Raw genomic sequence first — 19,844 nt, forward strand, 5'->3', positions numbered from 1 at the left:
CCCTTCAAGGCAGGGGGTTTCACTTCTTATTCACCCTGAGACTGAGGGTGTAGCTCTTTGGGGTCTCAGCTGTATGTGAATGTCTAGCATCAGTTTTTTCACTTGGAGGAGGCCCTAGGTTTCACCTCCTGCCCCGCTACTCCCTGCATTGATCAAACAGATCTCAAGGTCTCCAAGGTTTGTCAGAAACCTCAGAGTGATGGTTGGTTTGAACTTGCTTACCTTCCAGAATTCTTCTTTTCTCTTCTGTTTGGGAGGTTTTTGGTTTTCTTACTTTCAATGTCAGTTTACCAATGCAGGTGGGAAGGAAAGGAGACTTTAAAAAACTATCTAAGATTTGACTGTTTCAAATAGGAAAGTTATGCTGGATAGCTAATCTACCACATTATCTTTCTGACATTTTTTAATCAATTAAGATAATTCAGAAAAAATTAGTAAAACAGTCAGAATAAATTAAAACTCATGTGAAAAAGCCTGTAGAGGAACTGAGCTGTAGAATGCAGTTGGCAGCAACCAATTAGGGTTTACTTATGTGCCAAATACTTGCCGAGATTTCTTCTCTGAACACAGGTTCCCTCCTGAGAATTTACTAATTCTCAAACCTCTGATGAGATTATCACTCATTGGTCACACAAAAATATCCACAACTGAGCATAAACAAACACAATCAAACAAGATTTATGTCACCCAGTTTCTCAACTCAGAAGTCTCAGGCCAGTAATATTTATGAACAAAGTCTGTCTTTACTGCCCGGTTTGGCTTTTTGTCCCCTGATATTTTCAATACTAAGTGTTGATTAAAATGAAGGGAGCATTATGTGAGCATCTGGGTCCCAGTTCAACCCATCCTCTAAGCTCCTTACTACCAAGGGAAAAGCTAATTGGAACCTAATGTTTCCGAAAGGTATAACTTAAAGCCAAGGTAGTAAATAGATTTCACCTCAAGTGCCAACTTCCAATAATTGTAGGAACTAGGGATCACTGTGCTGGATTACAGGACTATATCCCCATTCCGAGGAAGAAAGGGCTGTAATCCATTAAATATGTCTCTCAGGGGTGGGATAGGTAAGGCAGGAACAGAAAGTGGTTAACATGTTTAAAAAAAAATCAGAGATTGAGTAAATAAGAAATTTGCAAATGAATGAAAAGTGGCATTTACAATTAGAATTACCTTTCTCTTCAAAAATATAGGTTTGGTATGTGCACGTTGTTGAACCTGGGACATAGGCAGCTGCTGCAGACCAGCTGACAATTTTAATGATCTCGTGACGTTGAAGCTGTATCAGAACCTCAGACAAGAGTTCTTGTCCTCTAGCCAAGCCAGCCTAGTAGGAATTACCAGGGTTTGCAGCCAACTAACTTACTATAAATTGTATTGCATTTGCAACCAAAGGCTGATAAGAGAAAAATATTTAGCAGGTAGGGGCAGACAGGGGACTGAAATTCATTCTGCAGTCATTAGGGACTGAATAACATTGTAAATGTATTCTTTATTATGAGAAAAATGACAGTCTGATGTTCAATATCATTAAAATCCATAGGGAACTTGGCATTTGTTATTTTAAAACAGAAAAAAAAGAATATTCTTATAGGGAAAAAAACTTTAAAATTTTATTCTCAAAATAGGACATGATTATGTAGGGAAGGATATATAATCAGGTTAGCTAGAAATGGAATTTTATTCATTTGCATGATTTACTCAGAAGAGCAAAGTGTAAATTACTGAATTGTTCTCCATCTCATAACCTCCTTTCCAAATACTAGTCTGAGAATAAATTATAGGAGTAAATTTATTCCTCTTTAACTCCCCCACCTCATCTCCCACTCCTCTACTGTCTTTCTGTTTTGAAATACATCTACAGCATAAAACATAATAAAGGGTTATATTTTATGATTGAGTAGATTAGGTTATAAAAGTATATGAGGGCCCTCCTTACAGAGGAAACAAACCTTTGAAGAAAGAATAATGAAGAACTCTGAGATTGCAGCCAACCTGCCCAGATTTCTCAGGCAGAAGTGTAAAGGGAAGAATCTTGTTTCCACACTTATCAGGGTCCATTGGGCTATTTGGGCCTTGGAACTCTTTAAAATTATTGTTTTATTTAATTCATCCAGAACAATCTTTAAGGAAAAATATTTCAAATTTGGCTGTGCTTAGAATCTTTGTTTTTAGATTGAGCCAAAAGGAGGCATGCCCTTTCACCTTTGGTTTAGGAAATACATCAGCATCAGGAAATACAATTCTGACCCTGAGATTATAGCAAATACCCAGTTAGGGTGGACCTTGGTGGGGTGGGATAGAGCATTGTTCTGAGTTTTTATCTGATATTCAAATTAGGTTTCAGAGACCTGTTATAACGACTGGCTCTTATCACAAAGATTCTGGCTATACGATGTTGATTTAAACAAATAAATTTGTAAATTTCCACAGGGCCAGCAGCATCTAAAGGGGCTAGACTGCTAATTTTCTTCATACCATTTGGGTTTTCTAACACACTTTCCTATAAATCAATCCAAGCACTTTCATTTTATTTTAAACTGCTATTTATGGGGACAGAGTTTATTAAATTCTCTCCATGAGGATCCATGCGCACTCTTTTCTTTCTTCAATTTTTGAAGCTGCTTGTGTCTTTGGGCCAGTGTGCCAGGTTGTATTGGATACTGTGGAGACATCTGGGTCTGATGGCCATCGAATCTAAGGCATTTATTTCTATTCCCTGGGTAAGGTGCACAGGAATCTGGCAGTATTTCATGAAATGCTTATTTCAGAAACAACATACTCTTCCCTGAGTTGGGGGTTCCCTAAAATCTCATTTCTGGAGCTTGGAAGTCTCACTCTAATGGTAGTTCTCAGATCGTCCTCTGACTCTATGTAAGTCACATAGATTTATTTAACAGTTGAAATTATTTAACTGGGAAAATATATGACCCGTATTCTAAATATGGACAATCTCTAAGTGTTTAATTTCTATATAGTTTTTTAATATTTAAATCCTTGTGAGCCTTTGTTCCTACACCCTGCTGTGTATGCTACATGAAGTTCAGTGTGTTCCTGCCCCATGAAGTTCAGTGTGTTCAGGAAATTTCTGTAATAAGTATACTAAGAACCTTAGGTAAATCTCGTTTGCGCCAATGTCTAAATGCCTCTGGCGCCCTCTAGTGGATTAAAATAAAATGCATTTTCTACAATTCATCTAAGCAATTGTACGAGTGAAATTAGATTAAAATGCACATAAAGACAAATTATGAGATGCATTTACAAAAAGGCGATATATATCCAGTGACATGAGTCTGGGTCCTAAAAGCGTAGAAAATCTCCATCATATCTGCTTCATGTCTGGTTTTGCTGGGGGGATCCTGGGGGTAGGCAAGCCACAGACATAACTTTCCCATTGCCATCCCCAGCAGATTGCATTCAGGCATCTCCGCCCAGGCACAGAGCTCCACTGCTGATTGGAATCTCTGAGGACAGAGCAAGATGAAGTTTATAAAATGCAGTACACTTTATGTTGAATTCATGACATTCATTGTACTCAATGCATATTCTTCCACTGAGAAATGAGAAATTAAAAGGAAATTGACTGTGATCAAATACCCGCATGCGCTCAAGGTACATAACCCTGCCATGTGACATGTTGGACAACTTTCAGAGGTATCAGGCTATGAAGCCAAATTTACAGGCATGCCTCTCTCTGGCTACTACCTTTGCATTACTCCTGGAACTGGAGGAGTACAAAAGTTCTTCCTTTGGGGTGGCCCTTGATCCATATGTGCACTTTGCTCAGGGTACTGCCAATTCCGCTATTACTGCAGCCAGCAGCTTGGGCCAGCCTGGGGGTAAACCAGAGTGAGCCCAGTGCCTCTGATTAGCTCACCTGGGGTCAGGAGGGTCAGCCCTAGAATCAGTCTCTGAGGTTTGCAATTCAACCTCCTCGTTGAGCAGATAAGGAAATAAGGCATTGGAATCCAGATCTTCTATATCTTGCTTAAAAACTTATTCCCAGTGGAATATTCCAAACCAATGGAATAAGTATCCCAAAAGGATACAGAAGATCTGCTGTCTTGTTGCAACCTAAAGATCTTGTGAATGGAGAAGACACATCTTGAGTAGTATAAAGGGGCAACTGTGAGTTAAAATACATGCAGTCACATTTAATCCTATAACTCCTGTAACTGGTGTTATATACAAATCATCCCTCAAATCCAACCAACCGCTCTGCATCTCTTTCAAATCTGCCTTCTTCTCTCCGTGCCCATGGGCACCATCCTGGCCCTAGCCAACTGCAGTCACCTCCCTGACTCTGCTACAGCCACCCTCTTCACTATATTTTTCAAACTATAGCCCAGTTGCTACTTTTTAAATGCCAATCTCTTCAAGTCACTCTTGCCTAAAACCTTTCAATGTCTTCCCATTGCGCTTAGCAACAAAATTCAAACTCATTAGCGTGATTTGTACAGCTGGCTATGTACCAGCTGGACATGTACCAATTCAGGTCATAGTGGTCTAATTATAGGTCCTTAAATGTACCTTAGTCATTTAAGCTTCCATCCTTCATAAATGCTCTTTCCTTGCCTGAAACAGTCCCCACCTTCCCTGCTTTGTGGTTTTTCCACCCTCTTCTCTTAGCTAATGCCTACTCCTTAAGCATCAGTTCCTCACAAAGGATCCCTGCTCTCAAACCCTTAGCACCCTGTGGTTCCCCTCTCAGTAACATTCACCATCTTGCACTCACTTGCCTCTGTGTCCCTGACTGGAGAGTAAGCAGAGAGCCTGTCTGCTTTATTCTCTCTCACTTCCTCCCTGTGTGTTTGGCACAAAGTAGGTGGTCTTAAATGAATATTTGTGGAATGAATGGATGGATGAGGGAATGACTTAAGGAACAATTCCACACTGCACATGCTCATCACCCTTCCTTGTCAAACTTTCCCTTCCACCTCTCAGAACTGTGACAACATCTTGGGAAAGAAGGGGACATACTTGGTTTGAAAGAGCCCCCCCCCCCCAGGTGACTTCAGGGCAGCTGCCTCACTCTTGCTTTCCTGCCTGCTTGGAAATTCCTGATCTGTTCAACCCCCTAAGTTCTAGACCTGCAGAAGTTAAATGATCTGGCCAAGATCACATGGCTACTTAGTGGCAGGGTCAGGTTTCCTAATTCCTGGGCTAAGTCCTCTTCTGTGAAGTTCAATGGCATTGCTAGATACCCAGAACATGCCCTCTCATAGCCAGCATGAGCTTAGATATTTTTCTAAAGAGCAGAGAACAGTCTGAACTACCAGTTTCCCTTGTCAGTTCCTAGATTCTGTCCTCCCACTGTTACCCCCACCCAACCCCGTCCCTAACCGTGGTAGGCAGAATTCCATAGTACTCCACTATCACCAGTGTGCACATACCTTTTCCCAATTATTCAGTGAAACCCTAGCCTAGGTGCTACTGTGAATGGATTTTGCATGTGTGACTTAGGTCCCGAATAAGTGACTTTCAGATAGGGAGGTTATCCTTAGTGAGCTTGACCTAATCAGATAAATCATTAAAGAGATTGGACTCTTCCTGGAAAGAGAGTCAAACATGAGGGAGATGTGATGCAAAGGAGAGTCTCCAATGCTGACTTTGACAATGGAGGAACCACGTGGCAGGGAACAGTAGGTAGCCCCTGGGAGCTAAGAGCAATGCCACCAGCAGAAGTTGGAACCTCAGACCTGCAACCACAAGGAACTATATTCTGCCAACAACCTGAATAAGTTTGGAAGATGACTGCAAGCCTCACATGAGAATCACAGCCCTGGCCGACACTTAATTTCAGTGTTGGGAGGTGCTGAGCAGAGAACCTAGCCATGGCATGCCCAGACTTCTGATCTATAGAACTGTGAGCTAATAAGTGATTGTTCTTTTAAGGCTTTAAGTTAATGGCAACTTGTTATGCAGCAAAAGAAAACTAGTATCCTCTCTACACTGAAACAGCAAAAGATCACACTGAGGAAAATTCTGTGCGGCAATATGTTGTGGCACTTATGTGCACAGGCTCTGATACAAGACACCTAGATTCAGATATGGGCTACTTTCCTTACTAGCCGTGTGAATCTGAACAAGTCACATGGCTTATCTGCACCTCAGTTTCTTAAACCATAAAATGGAAGTAGTACTTATCTCATAGAATTGTTATAAAGATTAAATGAGATTTACATTATGTTAGGTGCTTAGAACCGGGATTGGTATGGAATCAGCAGTCAAATACCAGCTGCTATTACCTGGTCCACCTCACCAATGGTGTAGGGAGACAAAACTACCTCTACCTGACTTTGGTTTTCAGCTGGGACTCTTTAACAGTAAGATAGATTAACAAGACAAAAACACTTTATTAACACATGCAGCACATATCACACAGGAGAAACCTAAATCAAAAGCAGCTCAAAGCGGTGGCTCAGAATTGCGGCTTCCATAGCATATTCAACAAAGAACAATACATTTGTAGAGAAATAACAGGAAAAAGTTAAGCAGTTTTAGGCTTCCAAGGATAGCAAACTGTAGGAAGGTAAATATATGGGAGAGAGATATAATGCAGTAAGTTTTGTTTACAGATTCCTCTGGTGCCTTCTCTGGGCTGATAAGGTTCTGTCTCCAGTAGAAGGAGAATTTATATCCTGTTTTTAGGAAAAAGAGGAAACTTCTTCTGCATTTGCTGCATCTTAATTGCCTTCAGCTCAAAATAATTTTTATGTCAAAGAGGCATATTTGGTGGTGACCTATTCTGGTTTCCTTCCATGACTACCTTAAAATTAATTTATATCACGTTTTTCTTTTCTTCAACAACAACAAAAATGTTACTTATCATTTACTATATTCCATGCATTGTGCTAAGTGTTAGAGGTATAGAAAAGGTAGAGATGGAAAAACAGAGTCCTTGCCCTGGTCTGGTAGGGGAAGCAATCGGATGTAATGTCAACATTTAAAATAAAAAGGTAAGCAGTTTAGCCAGCAAAATCAAGTTTATTTGGGAATAGCAGAAGAACTGCAATTCAGGACATGCAAACTACTGTGAGCTGTAAGTAAGTCCATAGAAAAAAGGGGAGGAGCATTCTTTTATAGAGGAAAGGAGGAACTGGGAGAGGTTGTTTCCGAATGAAAGTGTATTGGAGGAGAGTGAGAGTTCAGGCAGTCTCATTGGTTGAGTTACAGCAGTTTCTCATTGGCTGGGCCGTTGCTGGGCAAGGAGAAAATCATCCTTCTTCCTGCTGGGGTATGTAAAGTAAGTGGTATGAGTGTTATGTGTGTGAGAGCTCCACCTTCAGGGCTTCTCTACTCCATTTTGAGTAAGGTTTTCCTTTATTCATTTTCACATTTTCCCCTTACGATCAAGCTCTTTCCTCAAAAACATCACTTATCAAAAATCAGGTTTTCTGTATTTAGTCGTTTTATCCCTAGATGCCAGGAAGGACCTTTCCTGGCTGTCATGTCCCACATCGGAGGTAAAGTGTACAGACTGGAAACCATTGAGGCCACACTTGAGTAACAAGGAAGGGTAGGAAGGAGAACTCTCAGGAATTTCCCATCTAAACTCTGTCTTATTAAGGTCATAAGCATTGGAGATCATCTCAAAGTGTTGAGCTAGCATTATCTTATTGGGTATGTCATTTCTACAAGGGTTTGACATGCAATAGGTACAAAATTTAAAAATAATTATGCAAAGCAAAATTTTTTGAATGTAATATGACAAATCCAATTTGTATGATGTTCCTAAATCAGGACCCTAGACTTGAAGGTGGCCAACTGAACAAGTGAAAGGACCGTGGAGAGTCAAGTGAAATTTGTTGTAACCAATATGCTTGTCCCTTGATCTTGTGTAATTGAGTTTCTACCTCTACAGAGGCATTTATCCTTGTTCAGCAAGTACGTAATCAAGCGTTATGTAATTGTCCAAAACCCCTTTAGCCAATGAATCAAATGATCATTGTTGTGCTGCTAATGCTTTGGCTGTAGAATTGGCTAGCTCTTCTAATGTTAGGGAGAGACTTTTGATCATGCATTTACTTCTGATCTCTTGCATTTACTCTGACACAAGGGAGGCAGACTCACTCTACAGAGGCAAACCCAGAGTCATATATGACTCCTGGAAGTTCTCATTTAAGGCAGCCATAGAGGCTTAATGGGGTGGACCAATGGGAAGCTTCTGTTTGTTATGGATGTTAACAGGGACAATTAAATGTCCCAATAAGCTTTGACCTCCAATTCACCAGTTGTCTAAATGGCCATGTAAATGCCATCCACCACAGACAAAAATGAAACCAGGTGGAGTGCAGAGAACTCCATCTAAGGTCTAGTTATTGACAGATCCATCAGCTGGAATTTCTTGATTGACCTTTTCAAGCCAGTGATCAGAGGAATTGGGATGACATTCTGGGAGGTACTGTCTCATCCTTTAAAAACTCTTTCCAGAAAGCCTGGCAGAGAGGAGTTAGCCTATTTGTATTTCCCTTGGGTGCAGGGAGACAAATCATATTTAGATAAGGAAAAGAATGTTAGGAGCAAAGGTCATACAATTGGCAAAGATGGAGGTGTTAGTTGAGCAAGTACAGTTATGACTGGGGAAATGTTGAAACAAGGTATGGGAAAACACCTGGTTGTAACAGCCTAACCCACTAGGTAACATACATAGGTTTGTGTGTATAATCAGTTGTGACATTTGGGATTAAAGAGAAATTGGTTACAGGTGAGAACAAGGGGTCTCCAACATCATGAACGGATTGGAGTTTCCTGTGACAGGTCCAGTGGTCAGAAAGGTTTTCCACTTTTGCAATAGATTGGAAAATATGGATAAGAGCATTGTCTTTCCAAGAAAGAGAGGGAGAAAATAAGGTAAGAAGCAACAGCAAAAAAAAGTATACAGGCCTGGCCTAGTCATCTTGGGAAAGCTATCTCCTTCAGCTATCATCTGCTTCAATTCCTGGAAATCTTTATTTCCAGGTCACCACCTGGTATACAGGTGCAGTCAGGGCTTGATGCTTTCTTTAGATATGACACAAGAATCCAAGAGTTTACTCCTTGGAGTTTGGTGGCACAAGGATTTGTTAATAGTACCTGATAGGGGCCTTTCCAATGGGGTTGAAGAGAGTCTTTCTGGAGATGTCTTTTCTAAGAGACAGCATCTTCAGGCTGCAAAGTGTGGTGTTTGAGGTCTTCATCTCCTGGGAGTGCTCTGTGAAAAGACTGCTCTACTAGAGCATGGTTATTTTCAATGGATGTAATTAGACCTTTTCAACACTGAAGTGTATCTCCTTTTATTTGTTGATGATCAAAAGAGGTGAAAGATAGATGCATGGGGGCAGCCAGCAATTATTTGAAAGGGTGAGAGTTTATGAATTTCAAAGGAGTAGATCTGAGACTTAAAAGCAATGCTTTTGACCAAGGTATTTGAAGGGTTTCCACAAATTTTGCCAATTGGGTTTTGATGATGCTGTTAGTTTGTTCAACTAGTCCTGAAGACTGAGGGTGATAAGCACAGTGAAAATGCTATAGGACTGTCCAAACAGCACAGACTTGCTGTAGTACTTGACCAGTAAAATGAATTCCCCAGTTGCTATGGAGCTCAAGAGGGGTTCCCCAGGTAGGGATAATTTTTTCCAATAATATTTTCGCCACTGAAGAGGCAGTAGCTTGTCTATATGCAAAGGCCTCAAACCAGTGGGAAAACATACAAACCATGACTAAAACATATTTATATCCATGAGACAAGGGAGGCTGAATAAATTCCACTTGCCAAACCTTGAACAGTTCTCTGAGTGAGTTATAGAGTCTGGAAGCAGTGCAGACTGGTTTCCCTGGATTATACTTTGAACAGGTAAGGCAAACAAAGTTGGCGCTCCTTGCAGTCTTATTAATATTTCCCTACCAGTATTGATTCATAGACTTTATTATTTTGTCTGCAGACCAATGGTTTAATGTACATGCAGTAGTCAGTAGTGGGAATTTTAGAGTCTGTGGCAGGACTGGATTGATATTTGGCCTATATCAAAGTTCTCTCTTCTGAAACAACAGTTATTAGATTTCCAATATTGTTTTTCCTTTTCTGGGGTCAAGTTTTGGGCACCTGTAATCAGTTTTTCTAGATCATCATTTGGGGGAGCATCCCTCCAGACCATGACAAAGGTTGGTTGTTGACTTCTTTGAGAGCAGTGTTCTTGGTGGAAATACCAGTGAGGTAGTTTCCTTTAGTCTCCAGGGAGTTAAGTTTGGAATGCCCAGGGACCTTAGTAATAGCCAAAGTGGCTGGTAGGAGTAAGGCATCTAATAAATTTTGTACATAAGAGCCATTTTTAATTTTATCCCCATTAGAGGTAAAGAAACCTCACTGTTTCCATAGCATTCCAAAGTCATGGGCTACCCCTAAGGCATGCTGACTATCAGTATAAATGTTTGTAGTTTTGCCTGTGGCTAGAGTACCAGTCCGAGTGAGAGAGTATAATTCAGTTCATTGGGCCGAGGTAGCCAAAGGCAAAGGTGCCACCTCGATGGCTTCAAATGGAGTTGCAACTGCATATCCAGTACAATGTTAACCATTTTAATCCTTTAAATAAAAACCATGGGTAAACCATGAAAACTCAAGAATGGTTAGGGAAGTTTCCTATAAATCATTGCAAGGGGTCAAAAGGTGGTTGAGTTGAACAATCATGAGGAATATCAGTAGAGAAGGCAAGAATTGTGACAGGGTCAAAGTTATTACAGAGTGAAAGAATTATAAGAGAGGAGCAGTTAGCAAGAAGACTTCATAGGAGGTGAGACAACTGGCCAAAAGTTGTTGAGTGTGATGAGAATTTGGAAGAACGTCTACAGCATGGGGTACAAAAATGGTTAGAGAGGAGCCAGTGATTATTTCCTCATTGGCCTTAACTAAAGGGACAGAGTGACAGGAATAGCTTTGAGGCAAGTGGGGGATCCTTGTGCCACAGGGTGATACCCTTTGGGGCAATCGTCATCTCCACGTTTTGGGGTAAGTACTCCAAGAGCACTTCCCTCCCTCTCATATATGAAGAGGAAAAAGGGAAGTTGATAATTGGGGTATCCAAGGGCAGGGAGCATTTATCAAACTTTCCTTTCAGGTATTAAAATTAGGTCATTCTGATCCTTCCAAGTAATAGGGTCAGGTCTGGTGTTCTTTATAGTAAGGCATAGAACAGCAAGGCCATGAGATAAAATTCAGAATCCAGGTCTGACAATAGCCAGCCAACCCAAGAAAACCTCATAGTAGGTGTGAGGTTTTGAGTTTTGGGAAGTTCAGGATGCCACAAAGCCTATCCGGATCTAGGTGCAGGCCTTGTTCTGAGATCAGGTGCCCCAAGCAACAGACTTGGGTTTGAACAAACTGCAATGTCTCCTTGGAAACTTCATGTCCCTTAGCAGCTAAAAGCTTTAACAGGTGGATGTTGTTTTCCTGTAAGGAGACCTGGGAAGGGGAGCAGAGAAGCAAGTTAACTGCATAGTGTAATAAACTAGAGGCTGCAGGAAATTTTATATTATCTTTTATATTCTCTTAAATAAGCTTTTAAGGTGAAGAGTAAGAAGGGCTTTTGGTAAAACCCCGGGACGTCACTTCCAGGTGTACTGTTTTCCTTCCCAAGTAAAGGCAAAGAAATATTGACTAGCTTTATGCACAGGGATGCTGAAGAAGGAGCTACGTAAACCAATCAGATGTGCTTCCAGTGGGGATGAAGGCTTATAAAGTAAGGGGGCTGAGAACAAAATGTTGATGAGGGATAACAATACTGTTCACGGTTCAGAGGTCTTGGACAAATCTCCAGCCTTAGCCACCAGGTTTCTTTACAGGTAAAATAGGAGTGTGGCAGGGACTAGTGAAGGGAATAAGGAAGCCCTGGACCTTACAGTCTTCCACTATCAGCCTAATGCCCTGCAGGGCCTCTTTATTTATAAGGTATTGTTTAATTCTGGGGAGAAGCTTTGAGGGATCTATTTGGACCTCAATAGAAGGTGCACTCTACAAATATCAGTTAAGGATTTTGCCAATAAGGAAGGTGGTGACTGGTCCAACAGGGACAAATTATTAGTGTCCCTAAAATTAGCTCTAGTGTCATCAGAGGCGGAGGAAATAGAGGATGTTGGAGGGTCATTTGCTTTGCCTAGTTGGCTATTTTTGCTTGCTGCTATCAAGTTCTAGGATTATTTCCCCATTTCGGGAGAAAGATATTCCAGCATGATATACTTCTAAGAAATCCCTCCCCAATAAATAAATAGAGGTGGAGGAACTAAGGAGAAAAGGGTAAGTATCTCTTAGCGGGTCTAAACCAAAGGGGATGGGCTTAGAAACAGGAACTTGTTGAAGTTTATGTAATACCCCTACTATTTGAACCATTTTAGTACTCTGAGGCAGAGGCTTTAATAACAGTGGGGTTGAGCACCAAGAGTATAGCTCCAGTGTCAGTAAAGACAGAGAAAGATTCATTCCCAAGTTCTCCAAGTTGACTAAGAAGGACTGGGAAAGGACTGGGAAAAACCCCTACAGTTCCTCAGAGTCCCATCATTGGGGGTCAGGAGGGCATTGAAAAGTCTGAAGGTACCTGGAGCATTTGAGCTTCTAACAGTCCTTCTTCCAGTGTCCTGGATTTTTGCAATAATGGCGGAGACCTAAGAGGGTTTTGTTTTTGTTTAGGGGCCTCCATTTGTTGGAGTTGAAACTTAAGGACTTTAGTGGTCTTCCTTTTGGTCCGATCACCTAGGGTGCAGGTGAGCTCATTTACTAAATTAACTAAATCTGGACTAGACATAGTTTCCCATTCCATCCTGGTCCTTTTAACTAGAAGAAAAAGATCTCCATTCAGCCTGTCAATGAACATAAAGTCTTCCCGAGCAGATTCAACATTCACAAACAGACCAGAGTTTTCAGTATGGAGCTGGCTATAATAATCATGCATGGGCCCACTGGGGTTCTCAGTAAAAGACTGAATTTTATTCCAATCAACTGGTTTTGGGAAAGCCCAAGGAATTGCCAAATGGAGTCACCTAGCAATTCCCCATGCCTGATCATATAATAAAGCAGCAGGAATTTCTTTGTCTCCAGGATGTAATTCTAAAGACTTCTCAGGATCACCCCAGTTAGCAGTTTTCATTCACGGTTGGGCCTGGCCTTCACGTACAAGCATATGAACTAGCTGATGTAAATCAGAAAAACCAGGTTGATAAGCTTAAATGACTATATTAAATTCCTCTGCAAATCCATGGGGATCCTCAGTTACTTTGGGAAAATCTTTGAACATGGCTTCATAGTTCAGGTTTAGTCCAGGGAACATAAGAAATTAGGGATTTAGCCTTTATATCCTCAGAGGGTCTGATTTTTAAAGGGGCCGGTTTTAATAGCTTCATGGGAGGAAGAAGCAGGGAGAGGTTCAGAGAAAAAGGAAACAACGGAAAAATTTTCTGCCCCTGTGGTATTTTGCCATAATTTTTTAAATGCCATCCATGATTGAAAAAGGTGGGATTTCAAACGTCTAGCTTCCAAGTTGAGGACTGTCTGGAAGAACATTCCCTTTGCCCTAAGAGCCACTCTCCCCCATTATCTGTTATCGCTCTCTGCCCCAGGGGGCTGACCAGAGGGGTTTTTATTGGTTCTTGCTAAAAGAGATCAGAGGTGGGAGGAGAGTGACACAGAGATACTTATATCCTTGGCTCCCTCCCAGGGAGGCCACCCTGGGCTGGTGTGTCCCTGGACAGAGGTGACCTGCTTTCCATCACTCTTTCCCTTCCAGCTTCTAGTAACCTCTTCCTTGTCACGGCCGCTCAGACCTAGGGGTGGTGACAGTCCCAGTTAGTGGCCCCAGGTTCCTGCACTATTGTAATAATTTCCCTACCTCACCCGCATTTTTGTAATTATCTCTCTGTAAATGGACCCTTCTCAAATTATCCTAATTTGAGTGTGCCATCCGTTTCTTCTTGGGACCCTGAATGATACACTAACTACTCAGAAACTCTTTCTTCAAGGTAGCATCCTAACGTCCACTGTGAAACTTCCCCCTGGCTGGCACGCTACTGGGAAAAATCTCCTACTTGCTGGCTTGCTTTTGCTACTTCCCTGAGGTGCATGCTATGAGCAAGGCTCTGAAAATCTCCTCCTCACAGAATATTAACCTATGGACACCCTGTGGAATTAGACCCAACTCCTTGGGAATTCAAAAGTAGTTTGCCAGTTGTGGGTGCAAAGTTGTAGACATGTAATTTATATGCCAGAAAATGCAAAATCTCCAACACTGATGAGCAAACCGGTGTGTCCATCTAGGTTTATAACTAGAATGTAAGGGAATAAACCTGAAGAAAAAGGCAATCATATTCCATGTTATTCTACTTCTTAAAGATGGCCACAGAGTAATTGTTAACCATACATTTGCTGGTTGATTGATTGATTAATAAAGCTGGCTCAAGTCTGAGAGCAGACTTACATGCAAATTTTCTGAAAGCTTATCCTAAGAAAATATTAATAAATGTTATCGCCTGGATATGAATTAAAATTTCTGAATATCAAGCTACAACAATGTTTATAAAGAGTAATTTATAAATAATACCTTTCAAAGCATTAGTAAAATTAACTTAATTACAATTAATGTTTTCTCTGAGACTAACAGAACAGGGTTTCTAGAGATCTATGGATCCCAGGAATTTTTATGTAAAATTAGGTGTGAACATATGCATTCTCCTGGGCCAAAGGGTTCATCACTTTCCTCAGATACATAACCCTCAAAAAGCTGAAAAAACTACAGTGCTCTAGAGGTTCTGAGGTTGTATCTGTTTGGAATATACAGATTAGTAATTGTTACCAAAAGTACTTTAAAGGTGCAAAATAAAATAAGCCATTAGGGTCACGGTTTATTTGATGTTCTAATTAGGCTATTAGTTTGTTCATGACTTAACATCTTTTCAAGTATCATTAGATTCTCCAGATGGAAAAAAGACCTCTACTACCAGAGCGTAACCTACTTTTCGTACCCATTATCACTTAGATGGACCCTTTGTAAGCAATGATTTCAGCATGACTCATTTTAATAGCATATAAACTATCTTCTTTTTAATAGAGTATGAGAAGCTTTTTTCACAACCCCAGGTAAAGCTTCATAAATAAATGTAGATTTTTTTTATTATGGTTACAATTACTGACATAAAGTTAAAGCCAATGAACTAGTTATAATCATTTTTGCCTTGATTTAAGAATTCAAGAGATGCTATCATAAGTTTCAACATAACTTAATTCTAAAAATTACATAAAATGTTGCCAATTAATAAAAGATGTTGAACTTATAAGATGAACTTTGATACTGTAAAGCTCTTGCATCATTAATATACATGTATAAAAAGTCTTTAAGGCAGTGGCTAAGAACTGGAGTTATAGAAACCCTGCCAGAATTTCAGTTGTTTATGGGCCAGGTAATTAAACCAAATGAAAAAGAAAAGAATCTTTTGAATTAAAAAATTTCTTTGACGTCATCTTTAACTCCATAAACACTGATTAGCTAAGGCTATGAATAGCCAATAACATCTTTTTTTTTGGAGTATAATTTCTTTACAATGTTGTGTTAGTTTCCGCTGTACAATGAAGTGAAACAGCTATATGTATACACATATCCCCTCCCTCTTGGACCTCCCTCCCCCCCACCCCACATCCCACCCGTCTAGGTCATCACAGAGCACCGAGTTGAGCTCCCTGTGCTGTACAGCAGGTTCCCACTAGCTATCTATTTTACTCATGGTAGTGTATATATGTCAATCCTAATCTCCCAATTCATCCCATCCTCCCCTTCCTCCCTTGTGTCCACATGTCCGTTCTCTACGTGTGCATCTCTATTCCTGCCCTGGAAATAAGTTCATCTGTACCATTTTTCTAGATTCCACATATATGTGTTAGCATACGGTATTTGTTTTTCTCTTTCTGACTTACACTCTGTATGACAGACTCTAGGTCCATCCACATCTCCACAAATGACCCAATGTCGTTCCTTTTTATGGCTCAGTAATATTCCATTGTATATATGTACCACATCTTCTTTATCCATTCGTCTGTTGATGGGCATTTAGGTTGTTTCCATGTCCTGGCTATTGTAAATAGTGCTGCAGTGAACATTGGGGTACATGTGTCATTTTGAATTATGGTTTTCTCTGGGTATATGCCCAGTACTGGGATTGCTGGGTCGTATAGTAGTTCTATTTTTAGCTTTTTAAGGACCCTCCATACTATTCTCCATAGTGGCTGTATCAGTTTACATTCCCACCAACAGTGCAAGAGGGTTCCCTTTTCTCCACACCCTCTCCAGCATTTATTGTTTGTAGATTTTTTGATGGTGGCCATTCTGACCAGTGTGAGGTGCTACCTCATAATAAAATGAAAATTTTAAAGGCCAGTTTTACTTATCAGTAACATGGGGTTCCATAAATAGTAATTGATAGTGAATATGCTTTGGGGGTGTTCTTTGTAAATGTTTGTGTCTGAAAATCTATCTGCACCTGCATATTACAACTGTAATGTAACCCCACAAAAAATGGGTGACTCAGACAGACAGAATTAAAAATAGAATAGGGAGGAAACAAATGTCTCCAGATATATTTCTCTACTGTTTTAAAATATAACCACCTTGATTTATTTCCTAAATATCTATCTGTCTCACCAAACATTATGTGACCAAAATAGCTATACATACTGCAAATAGCATGAACAGCAATCAACTTGTCAACATAAATAGCAGAGGTTTAACAAAGGAGCTAGTTCCTGTTAGACCAGCAATACCTGAATTCCCCTAGAAGCCCTCTCTATGCAGGACATGCCCTTCGGAGACCTCTTCCCACTTCTCTTTGACCACTGAGGCTGGATTTTCCTGTACAGGGAGGGCTGACCATCTGGTGCTTCTGTAAAGATCCACAACCCTACACAGAAGAGCAGTAGTCCTACTCGAGGATGGTCCATTAATTAACTTGCAAAGAAAAAAAGTTGCACTAAATTGTGACAAATAGTCTACTTAAAAAAGGGTAATAAATAGAGCCAACTTTTGTTAGGGACTGCATCCATTTATTAGCAAAGCAGAGTATACCACTGTTCAGTCTCATCGACATTTCAGAGCTTCATGCCTTTTTGAGAAATCACTTTGCCTTATTCTCGCTCCACTTAGCTTTCTAATCGATTTAGCATGAAGCCAGGTGTAAGTGATACAGCCGATGAGTTAATTTACACTTAACTATCAAATAATCACTCAACTAAGAGCAACTATCTTAGAGGTCTGCACTAGAAAGTTGGTGCAGCAAAAACATTCAATAAAGTGTAGATGCCACTCCAGATTTTCTAACATCACTAAGTTTTGTAAATTCTGCATCAAGCAATTTCAGGGACTATTTAAAATTAACAATTGAAACTTACACACTGCTTATATAGTTAAGCTTCTGTTTTTAAAAAAATAATTCTCCATTAAAAATGTAACACATTTCTCCACTCAAATAGCAACAACTCCACATTGAGATACCACTGGGATGGCTATTAAAATATATATATATATAACAAGAGTTGGTAAAGACAAACTTGGAGAAATTTGTATCCTCCTTGCTGGGATTATAAAATAGTGTGGCCACTTTAAAAAAAACTGTTTGGAAGTTCTTAAAAATGTTAAACATAGAGTTACCATATGACAAAGCAATTCCACTACTAGGCATATACCCAAGAGAATTGAAAACATTTTCACACACTTGAACACTAATGTTAATAGTAGCTCAGTAGCCAAAAAGTGGAAACAACTCAAATGTCCATCAACTGTTGAATGGATAAACAAAGTGTTGTATGTTCATACAGTGGAGTATTATTTGACTATAAAAACTAATGAAGTACTGATACAGGCTAAAATATGCATGAAACCTATTTTGAGCGAAACAATATGTTAAGCAAAAAAAGCCGGACACAGAAGGCCACACAATATATGATTCCATTTCTATGAAATGTCCAGCATAGGCAAATCCATAGAGATAGAAAGTAGGTTAATGGTTGCCAGGGGCTGGGACAAGCAAGGGAATAGGGAGTGACAATTAATGGGTATAGGGTTTCTTCTTATGAAGATGAAACATTCTGGAATTAGATAGTGGTGATGCTTACACAGCTCTGTGTATATACCAAAAACCACTGAACTGTACACTTTAAAAGGGTGGATTCTAGGGTATGAATGTTATATCTCAATAAAGCTTTTTTTTTTTAAGTAGCAACAACACCAAAAACTGTTAGAACTAATAAATGAATTCAGTAAATTTACAGGATACAAAATCAATATACAAAAATCAGTTGCAGTTCTATACAAAACAAACTACCAGAAAGAGAAGTTAAGAAAACAATCCCATTTATAATAGAATCAAAAAGAATAAAATATTTAGGAATAAATTTAACCAAGGAGGTGAAAGCTCTGTACACTGAAAACCATAAAGCATTGGGCAAAAAACTGAACACACAAATAAATGGAAAGATATTCTGTGTTCATGGGTTGGAAAAATTAATATTGTTAAAATGTTGATACTACCCAAAGTGATCTATAGATTCAATGCAATCTCTATCAAAATCCCTATGGCATTTTTCACAGAAATGGAAACAATCCTAAAATTCATATGGAACCACAAAAGACCCTAAATAGCCAAAGCAATCTTGAGAAAGAAGAACAAAGCTGGAGGTATCACACTTCCTGATTTCAAACTATATTACAAAGCTATAGTAATCAAAACAGTATAGTATTGGCATAAACACAGAAACCAATGGAATAGAATTGAAATCCCAGAAATAAACTAATTTTCAACAAAGGAACCAAGAATGAGGAAAGGATAGTCTCTTCAGTAAATGGTGTTGGGGAAACCAAATATCCACATGCAACATATGATTCTTAGACAGCTGAACACAAAGTACAGCAAAGGATACTGTTCATAATGCTTCTCTTCTACATACAGGTTCTTTACAGGGGTCTGAGGGCTTTTCAATGTAAAAATATAAAAGTAAAAAAAGAAAGTAAAAAAAATTCCTAAATCTGCCCTTCCAACATAACTCTTTTTTTTTTTTTTTGCGGTACATGGGCCTCTCACAGTTGTGGCCTCTCCCGTTGCGGAGCACAGGCTCCGGACACGCAGGCTCAGTGGCCATGGCTCATGGGCCTAGCCGCTCCGCGGCATGTGGGATCTTCCCAGACTGGGGCATGAGCCCGTGTCCCCTGCATCGGCAGGCGGACTCTCAAGCACTGTGCCACTAGGGAAGCCCCTATTTTTAGTTTTTTAAGGAACCTCCCTGCTGTTCTCCATAGTGGCTGCACCAATTTACATTCCCACCAATAGTGTAGGAGAGTTCCCTTTTCTCCACTAGGCTCTCCCTGTACTGGCCTCCTTGCTGGGTCTTGAAAACACAAACACATTTCTGCCTTAGAGCATTTGAACTTCCTAGATGCTTTCACCCTAGATTTCTGCACAGCAAACTATCCACCTCTTTTAACTCACTATTAAATTGTCACCTTCTTCCCAACATAATGACCAAATCTGGAGTTGCCACTCACTTCCCCAGCATTCCCAACCCCCCCTACCCTACTCTACTTTTTATCTATACCATTGCATTTATTTGAACCTAGTATTAAACTTATTGCTTATTAATGTTCTCCTGTCACCAGAATATACATTTCATGAGGCAGGAATTATTTCCTGTGGTGTTTACTTTTGTACCCCACGTGTTTAAAAACCATATTTACCATATAGTATAGGCTCGATAAATAGTTTTAGAATCATGACACATGGTGAGGTATTTGGATTATACTCCAAGTGAAATTGAAGCCATTGAGAGTCTTAAGTAGGTGACTGATGTT

This window comes from Aethalodelphis obliquidens, unplaced genomic scaffold, assembly GCF_003676395.1.
Source record: "Aethalodelphis obliquidens isolate GAN/ISIS:26980383/991018 unplaced genomic scaffold, ASM367639v1 scaffold3, whole genome shotgun sequence".
NCBI lineage: Eukaryota > Metazoa > Chordata > Mammalia > Artiodactyla > Delphinidae > Aethalodelphis > Aethalodelphis obliquidens.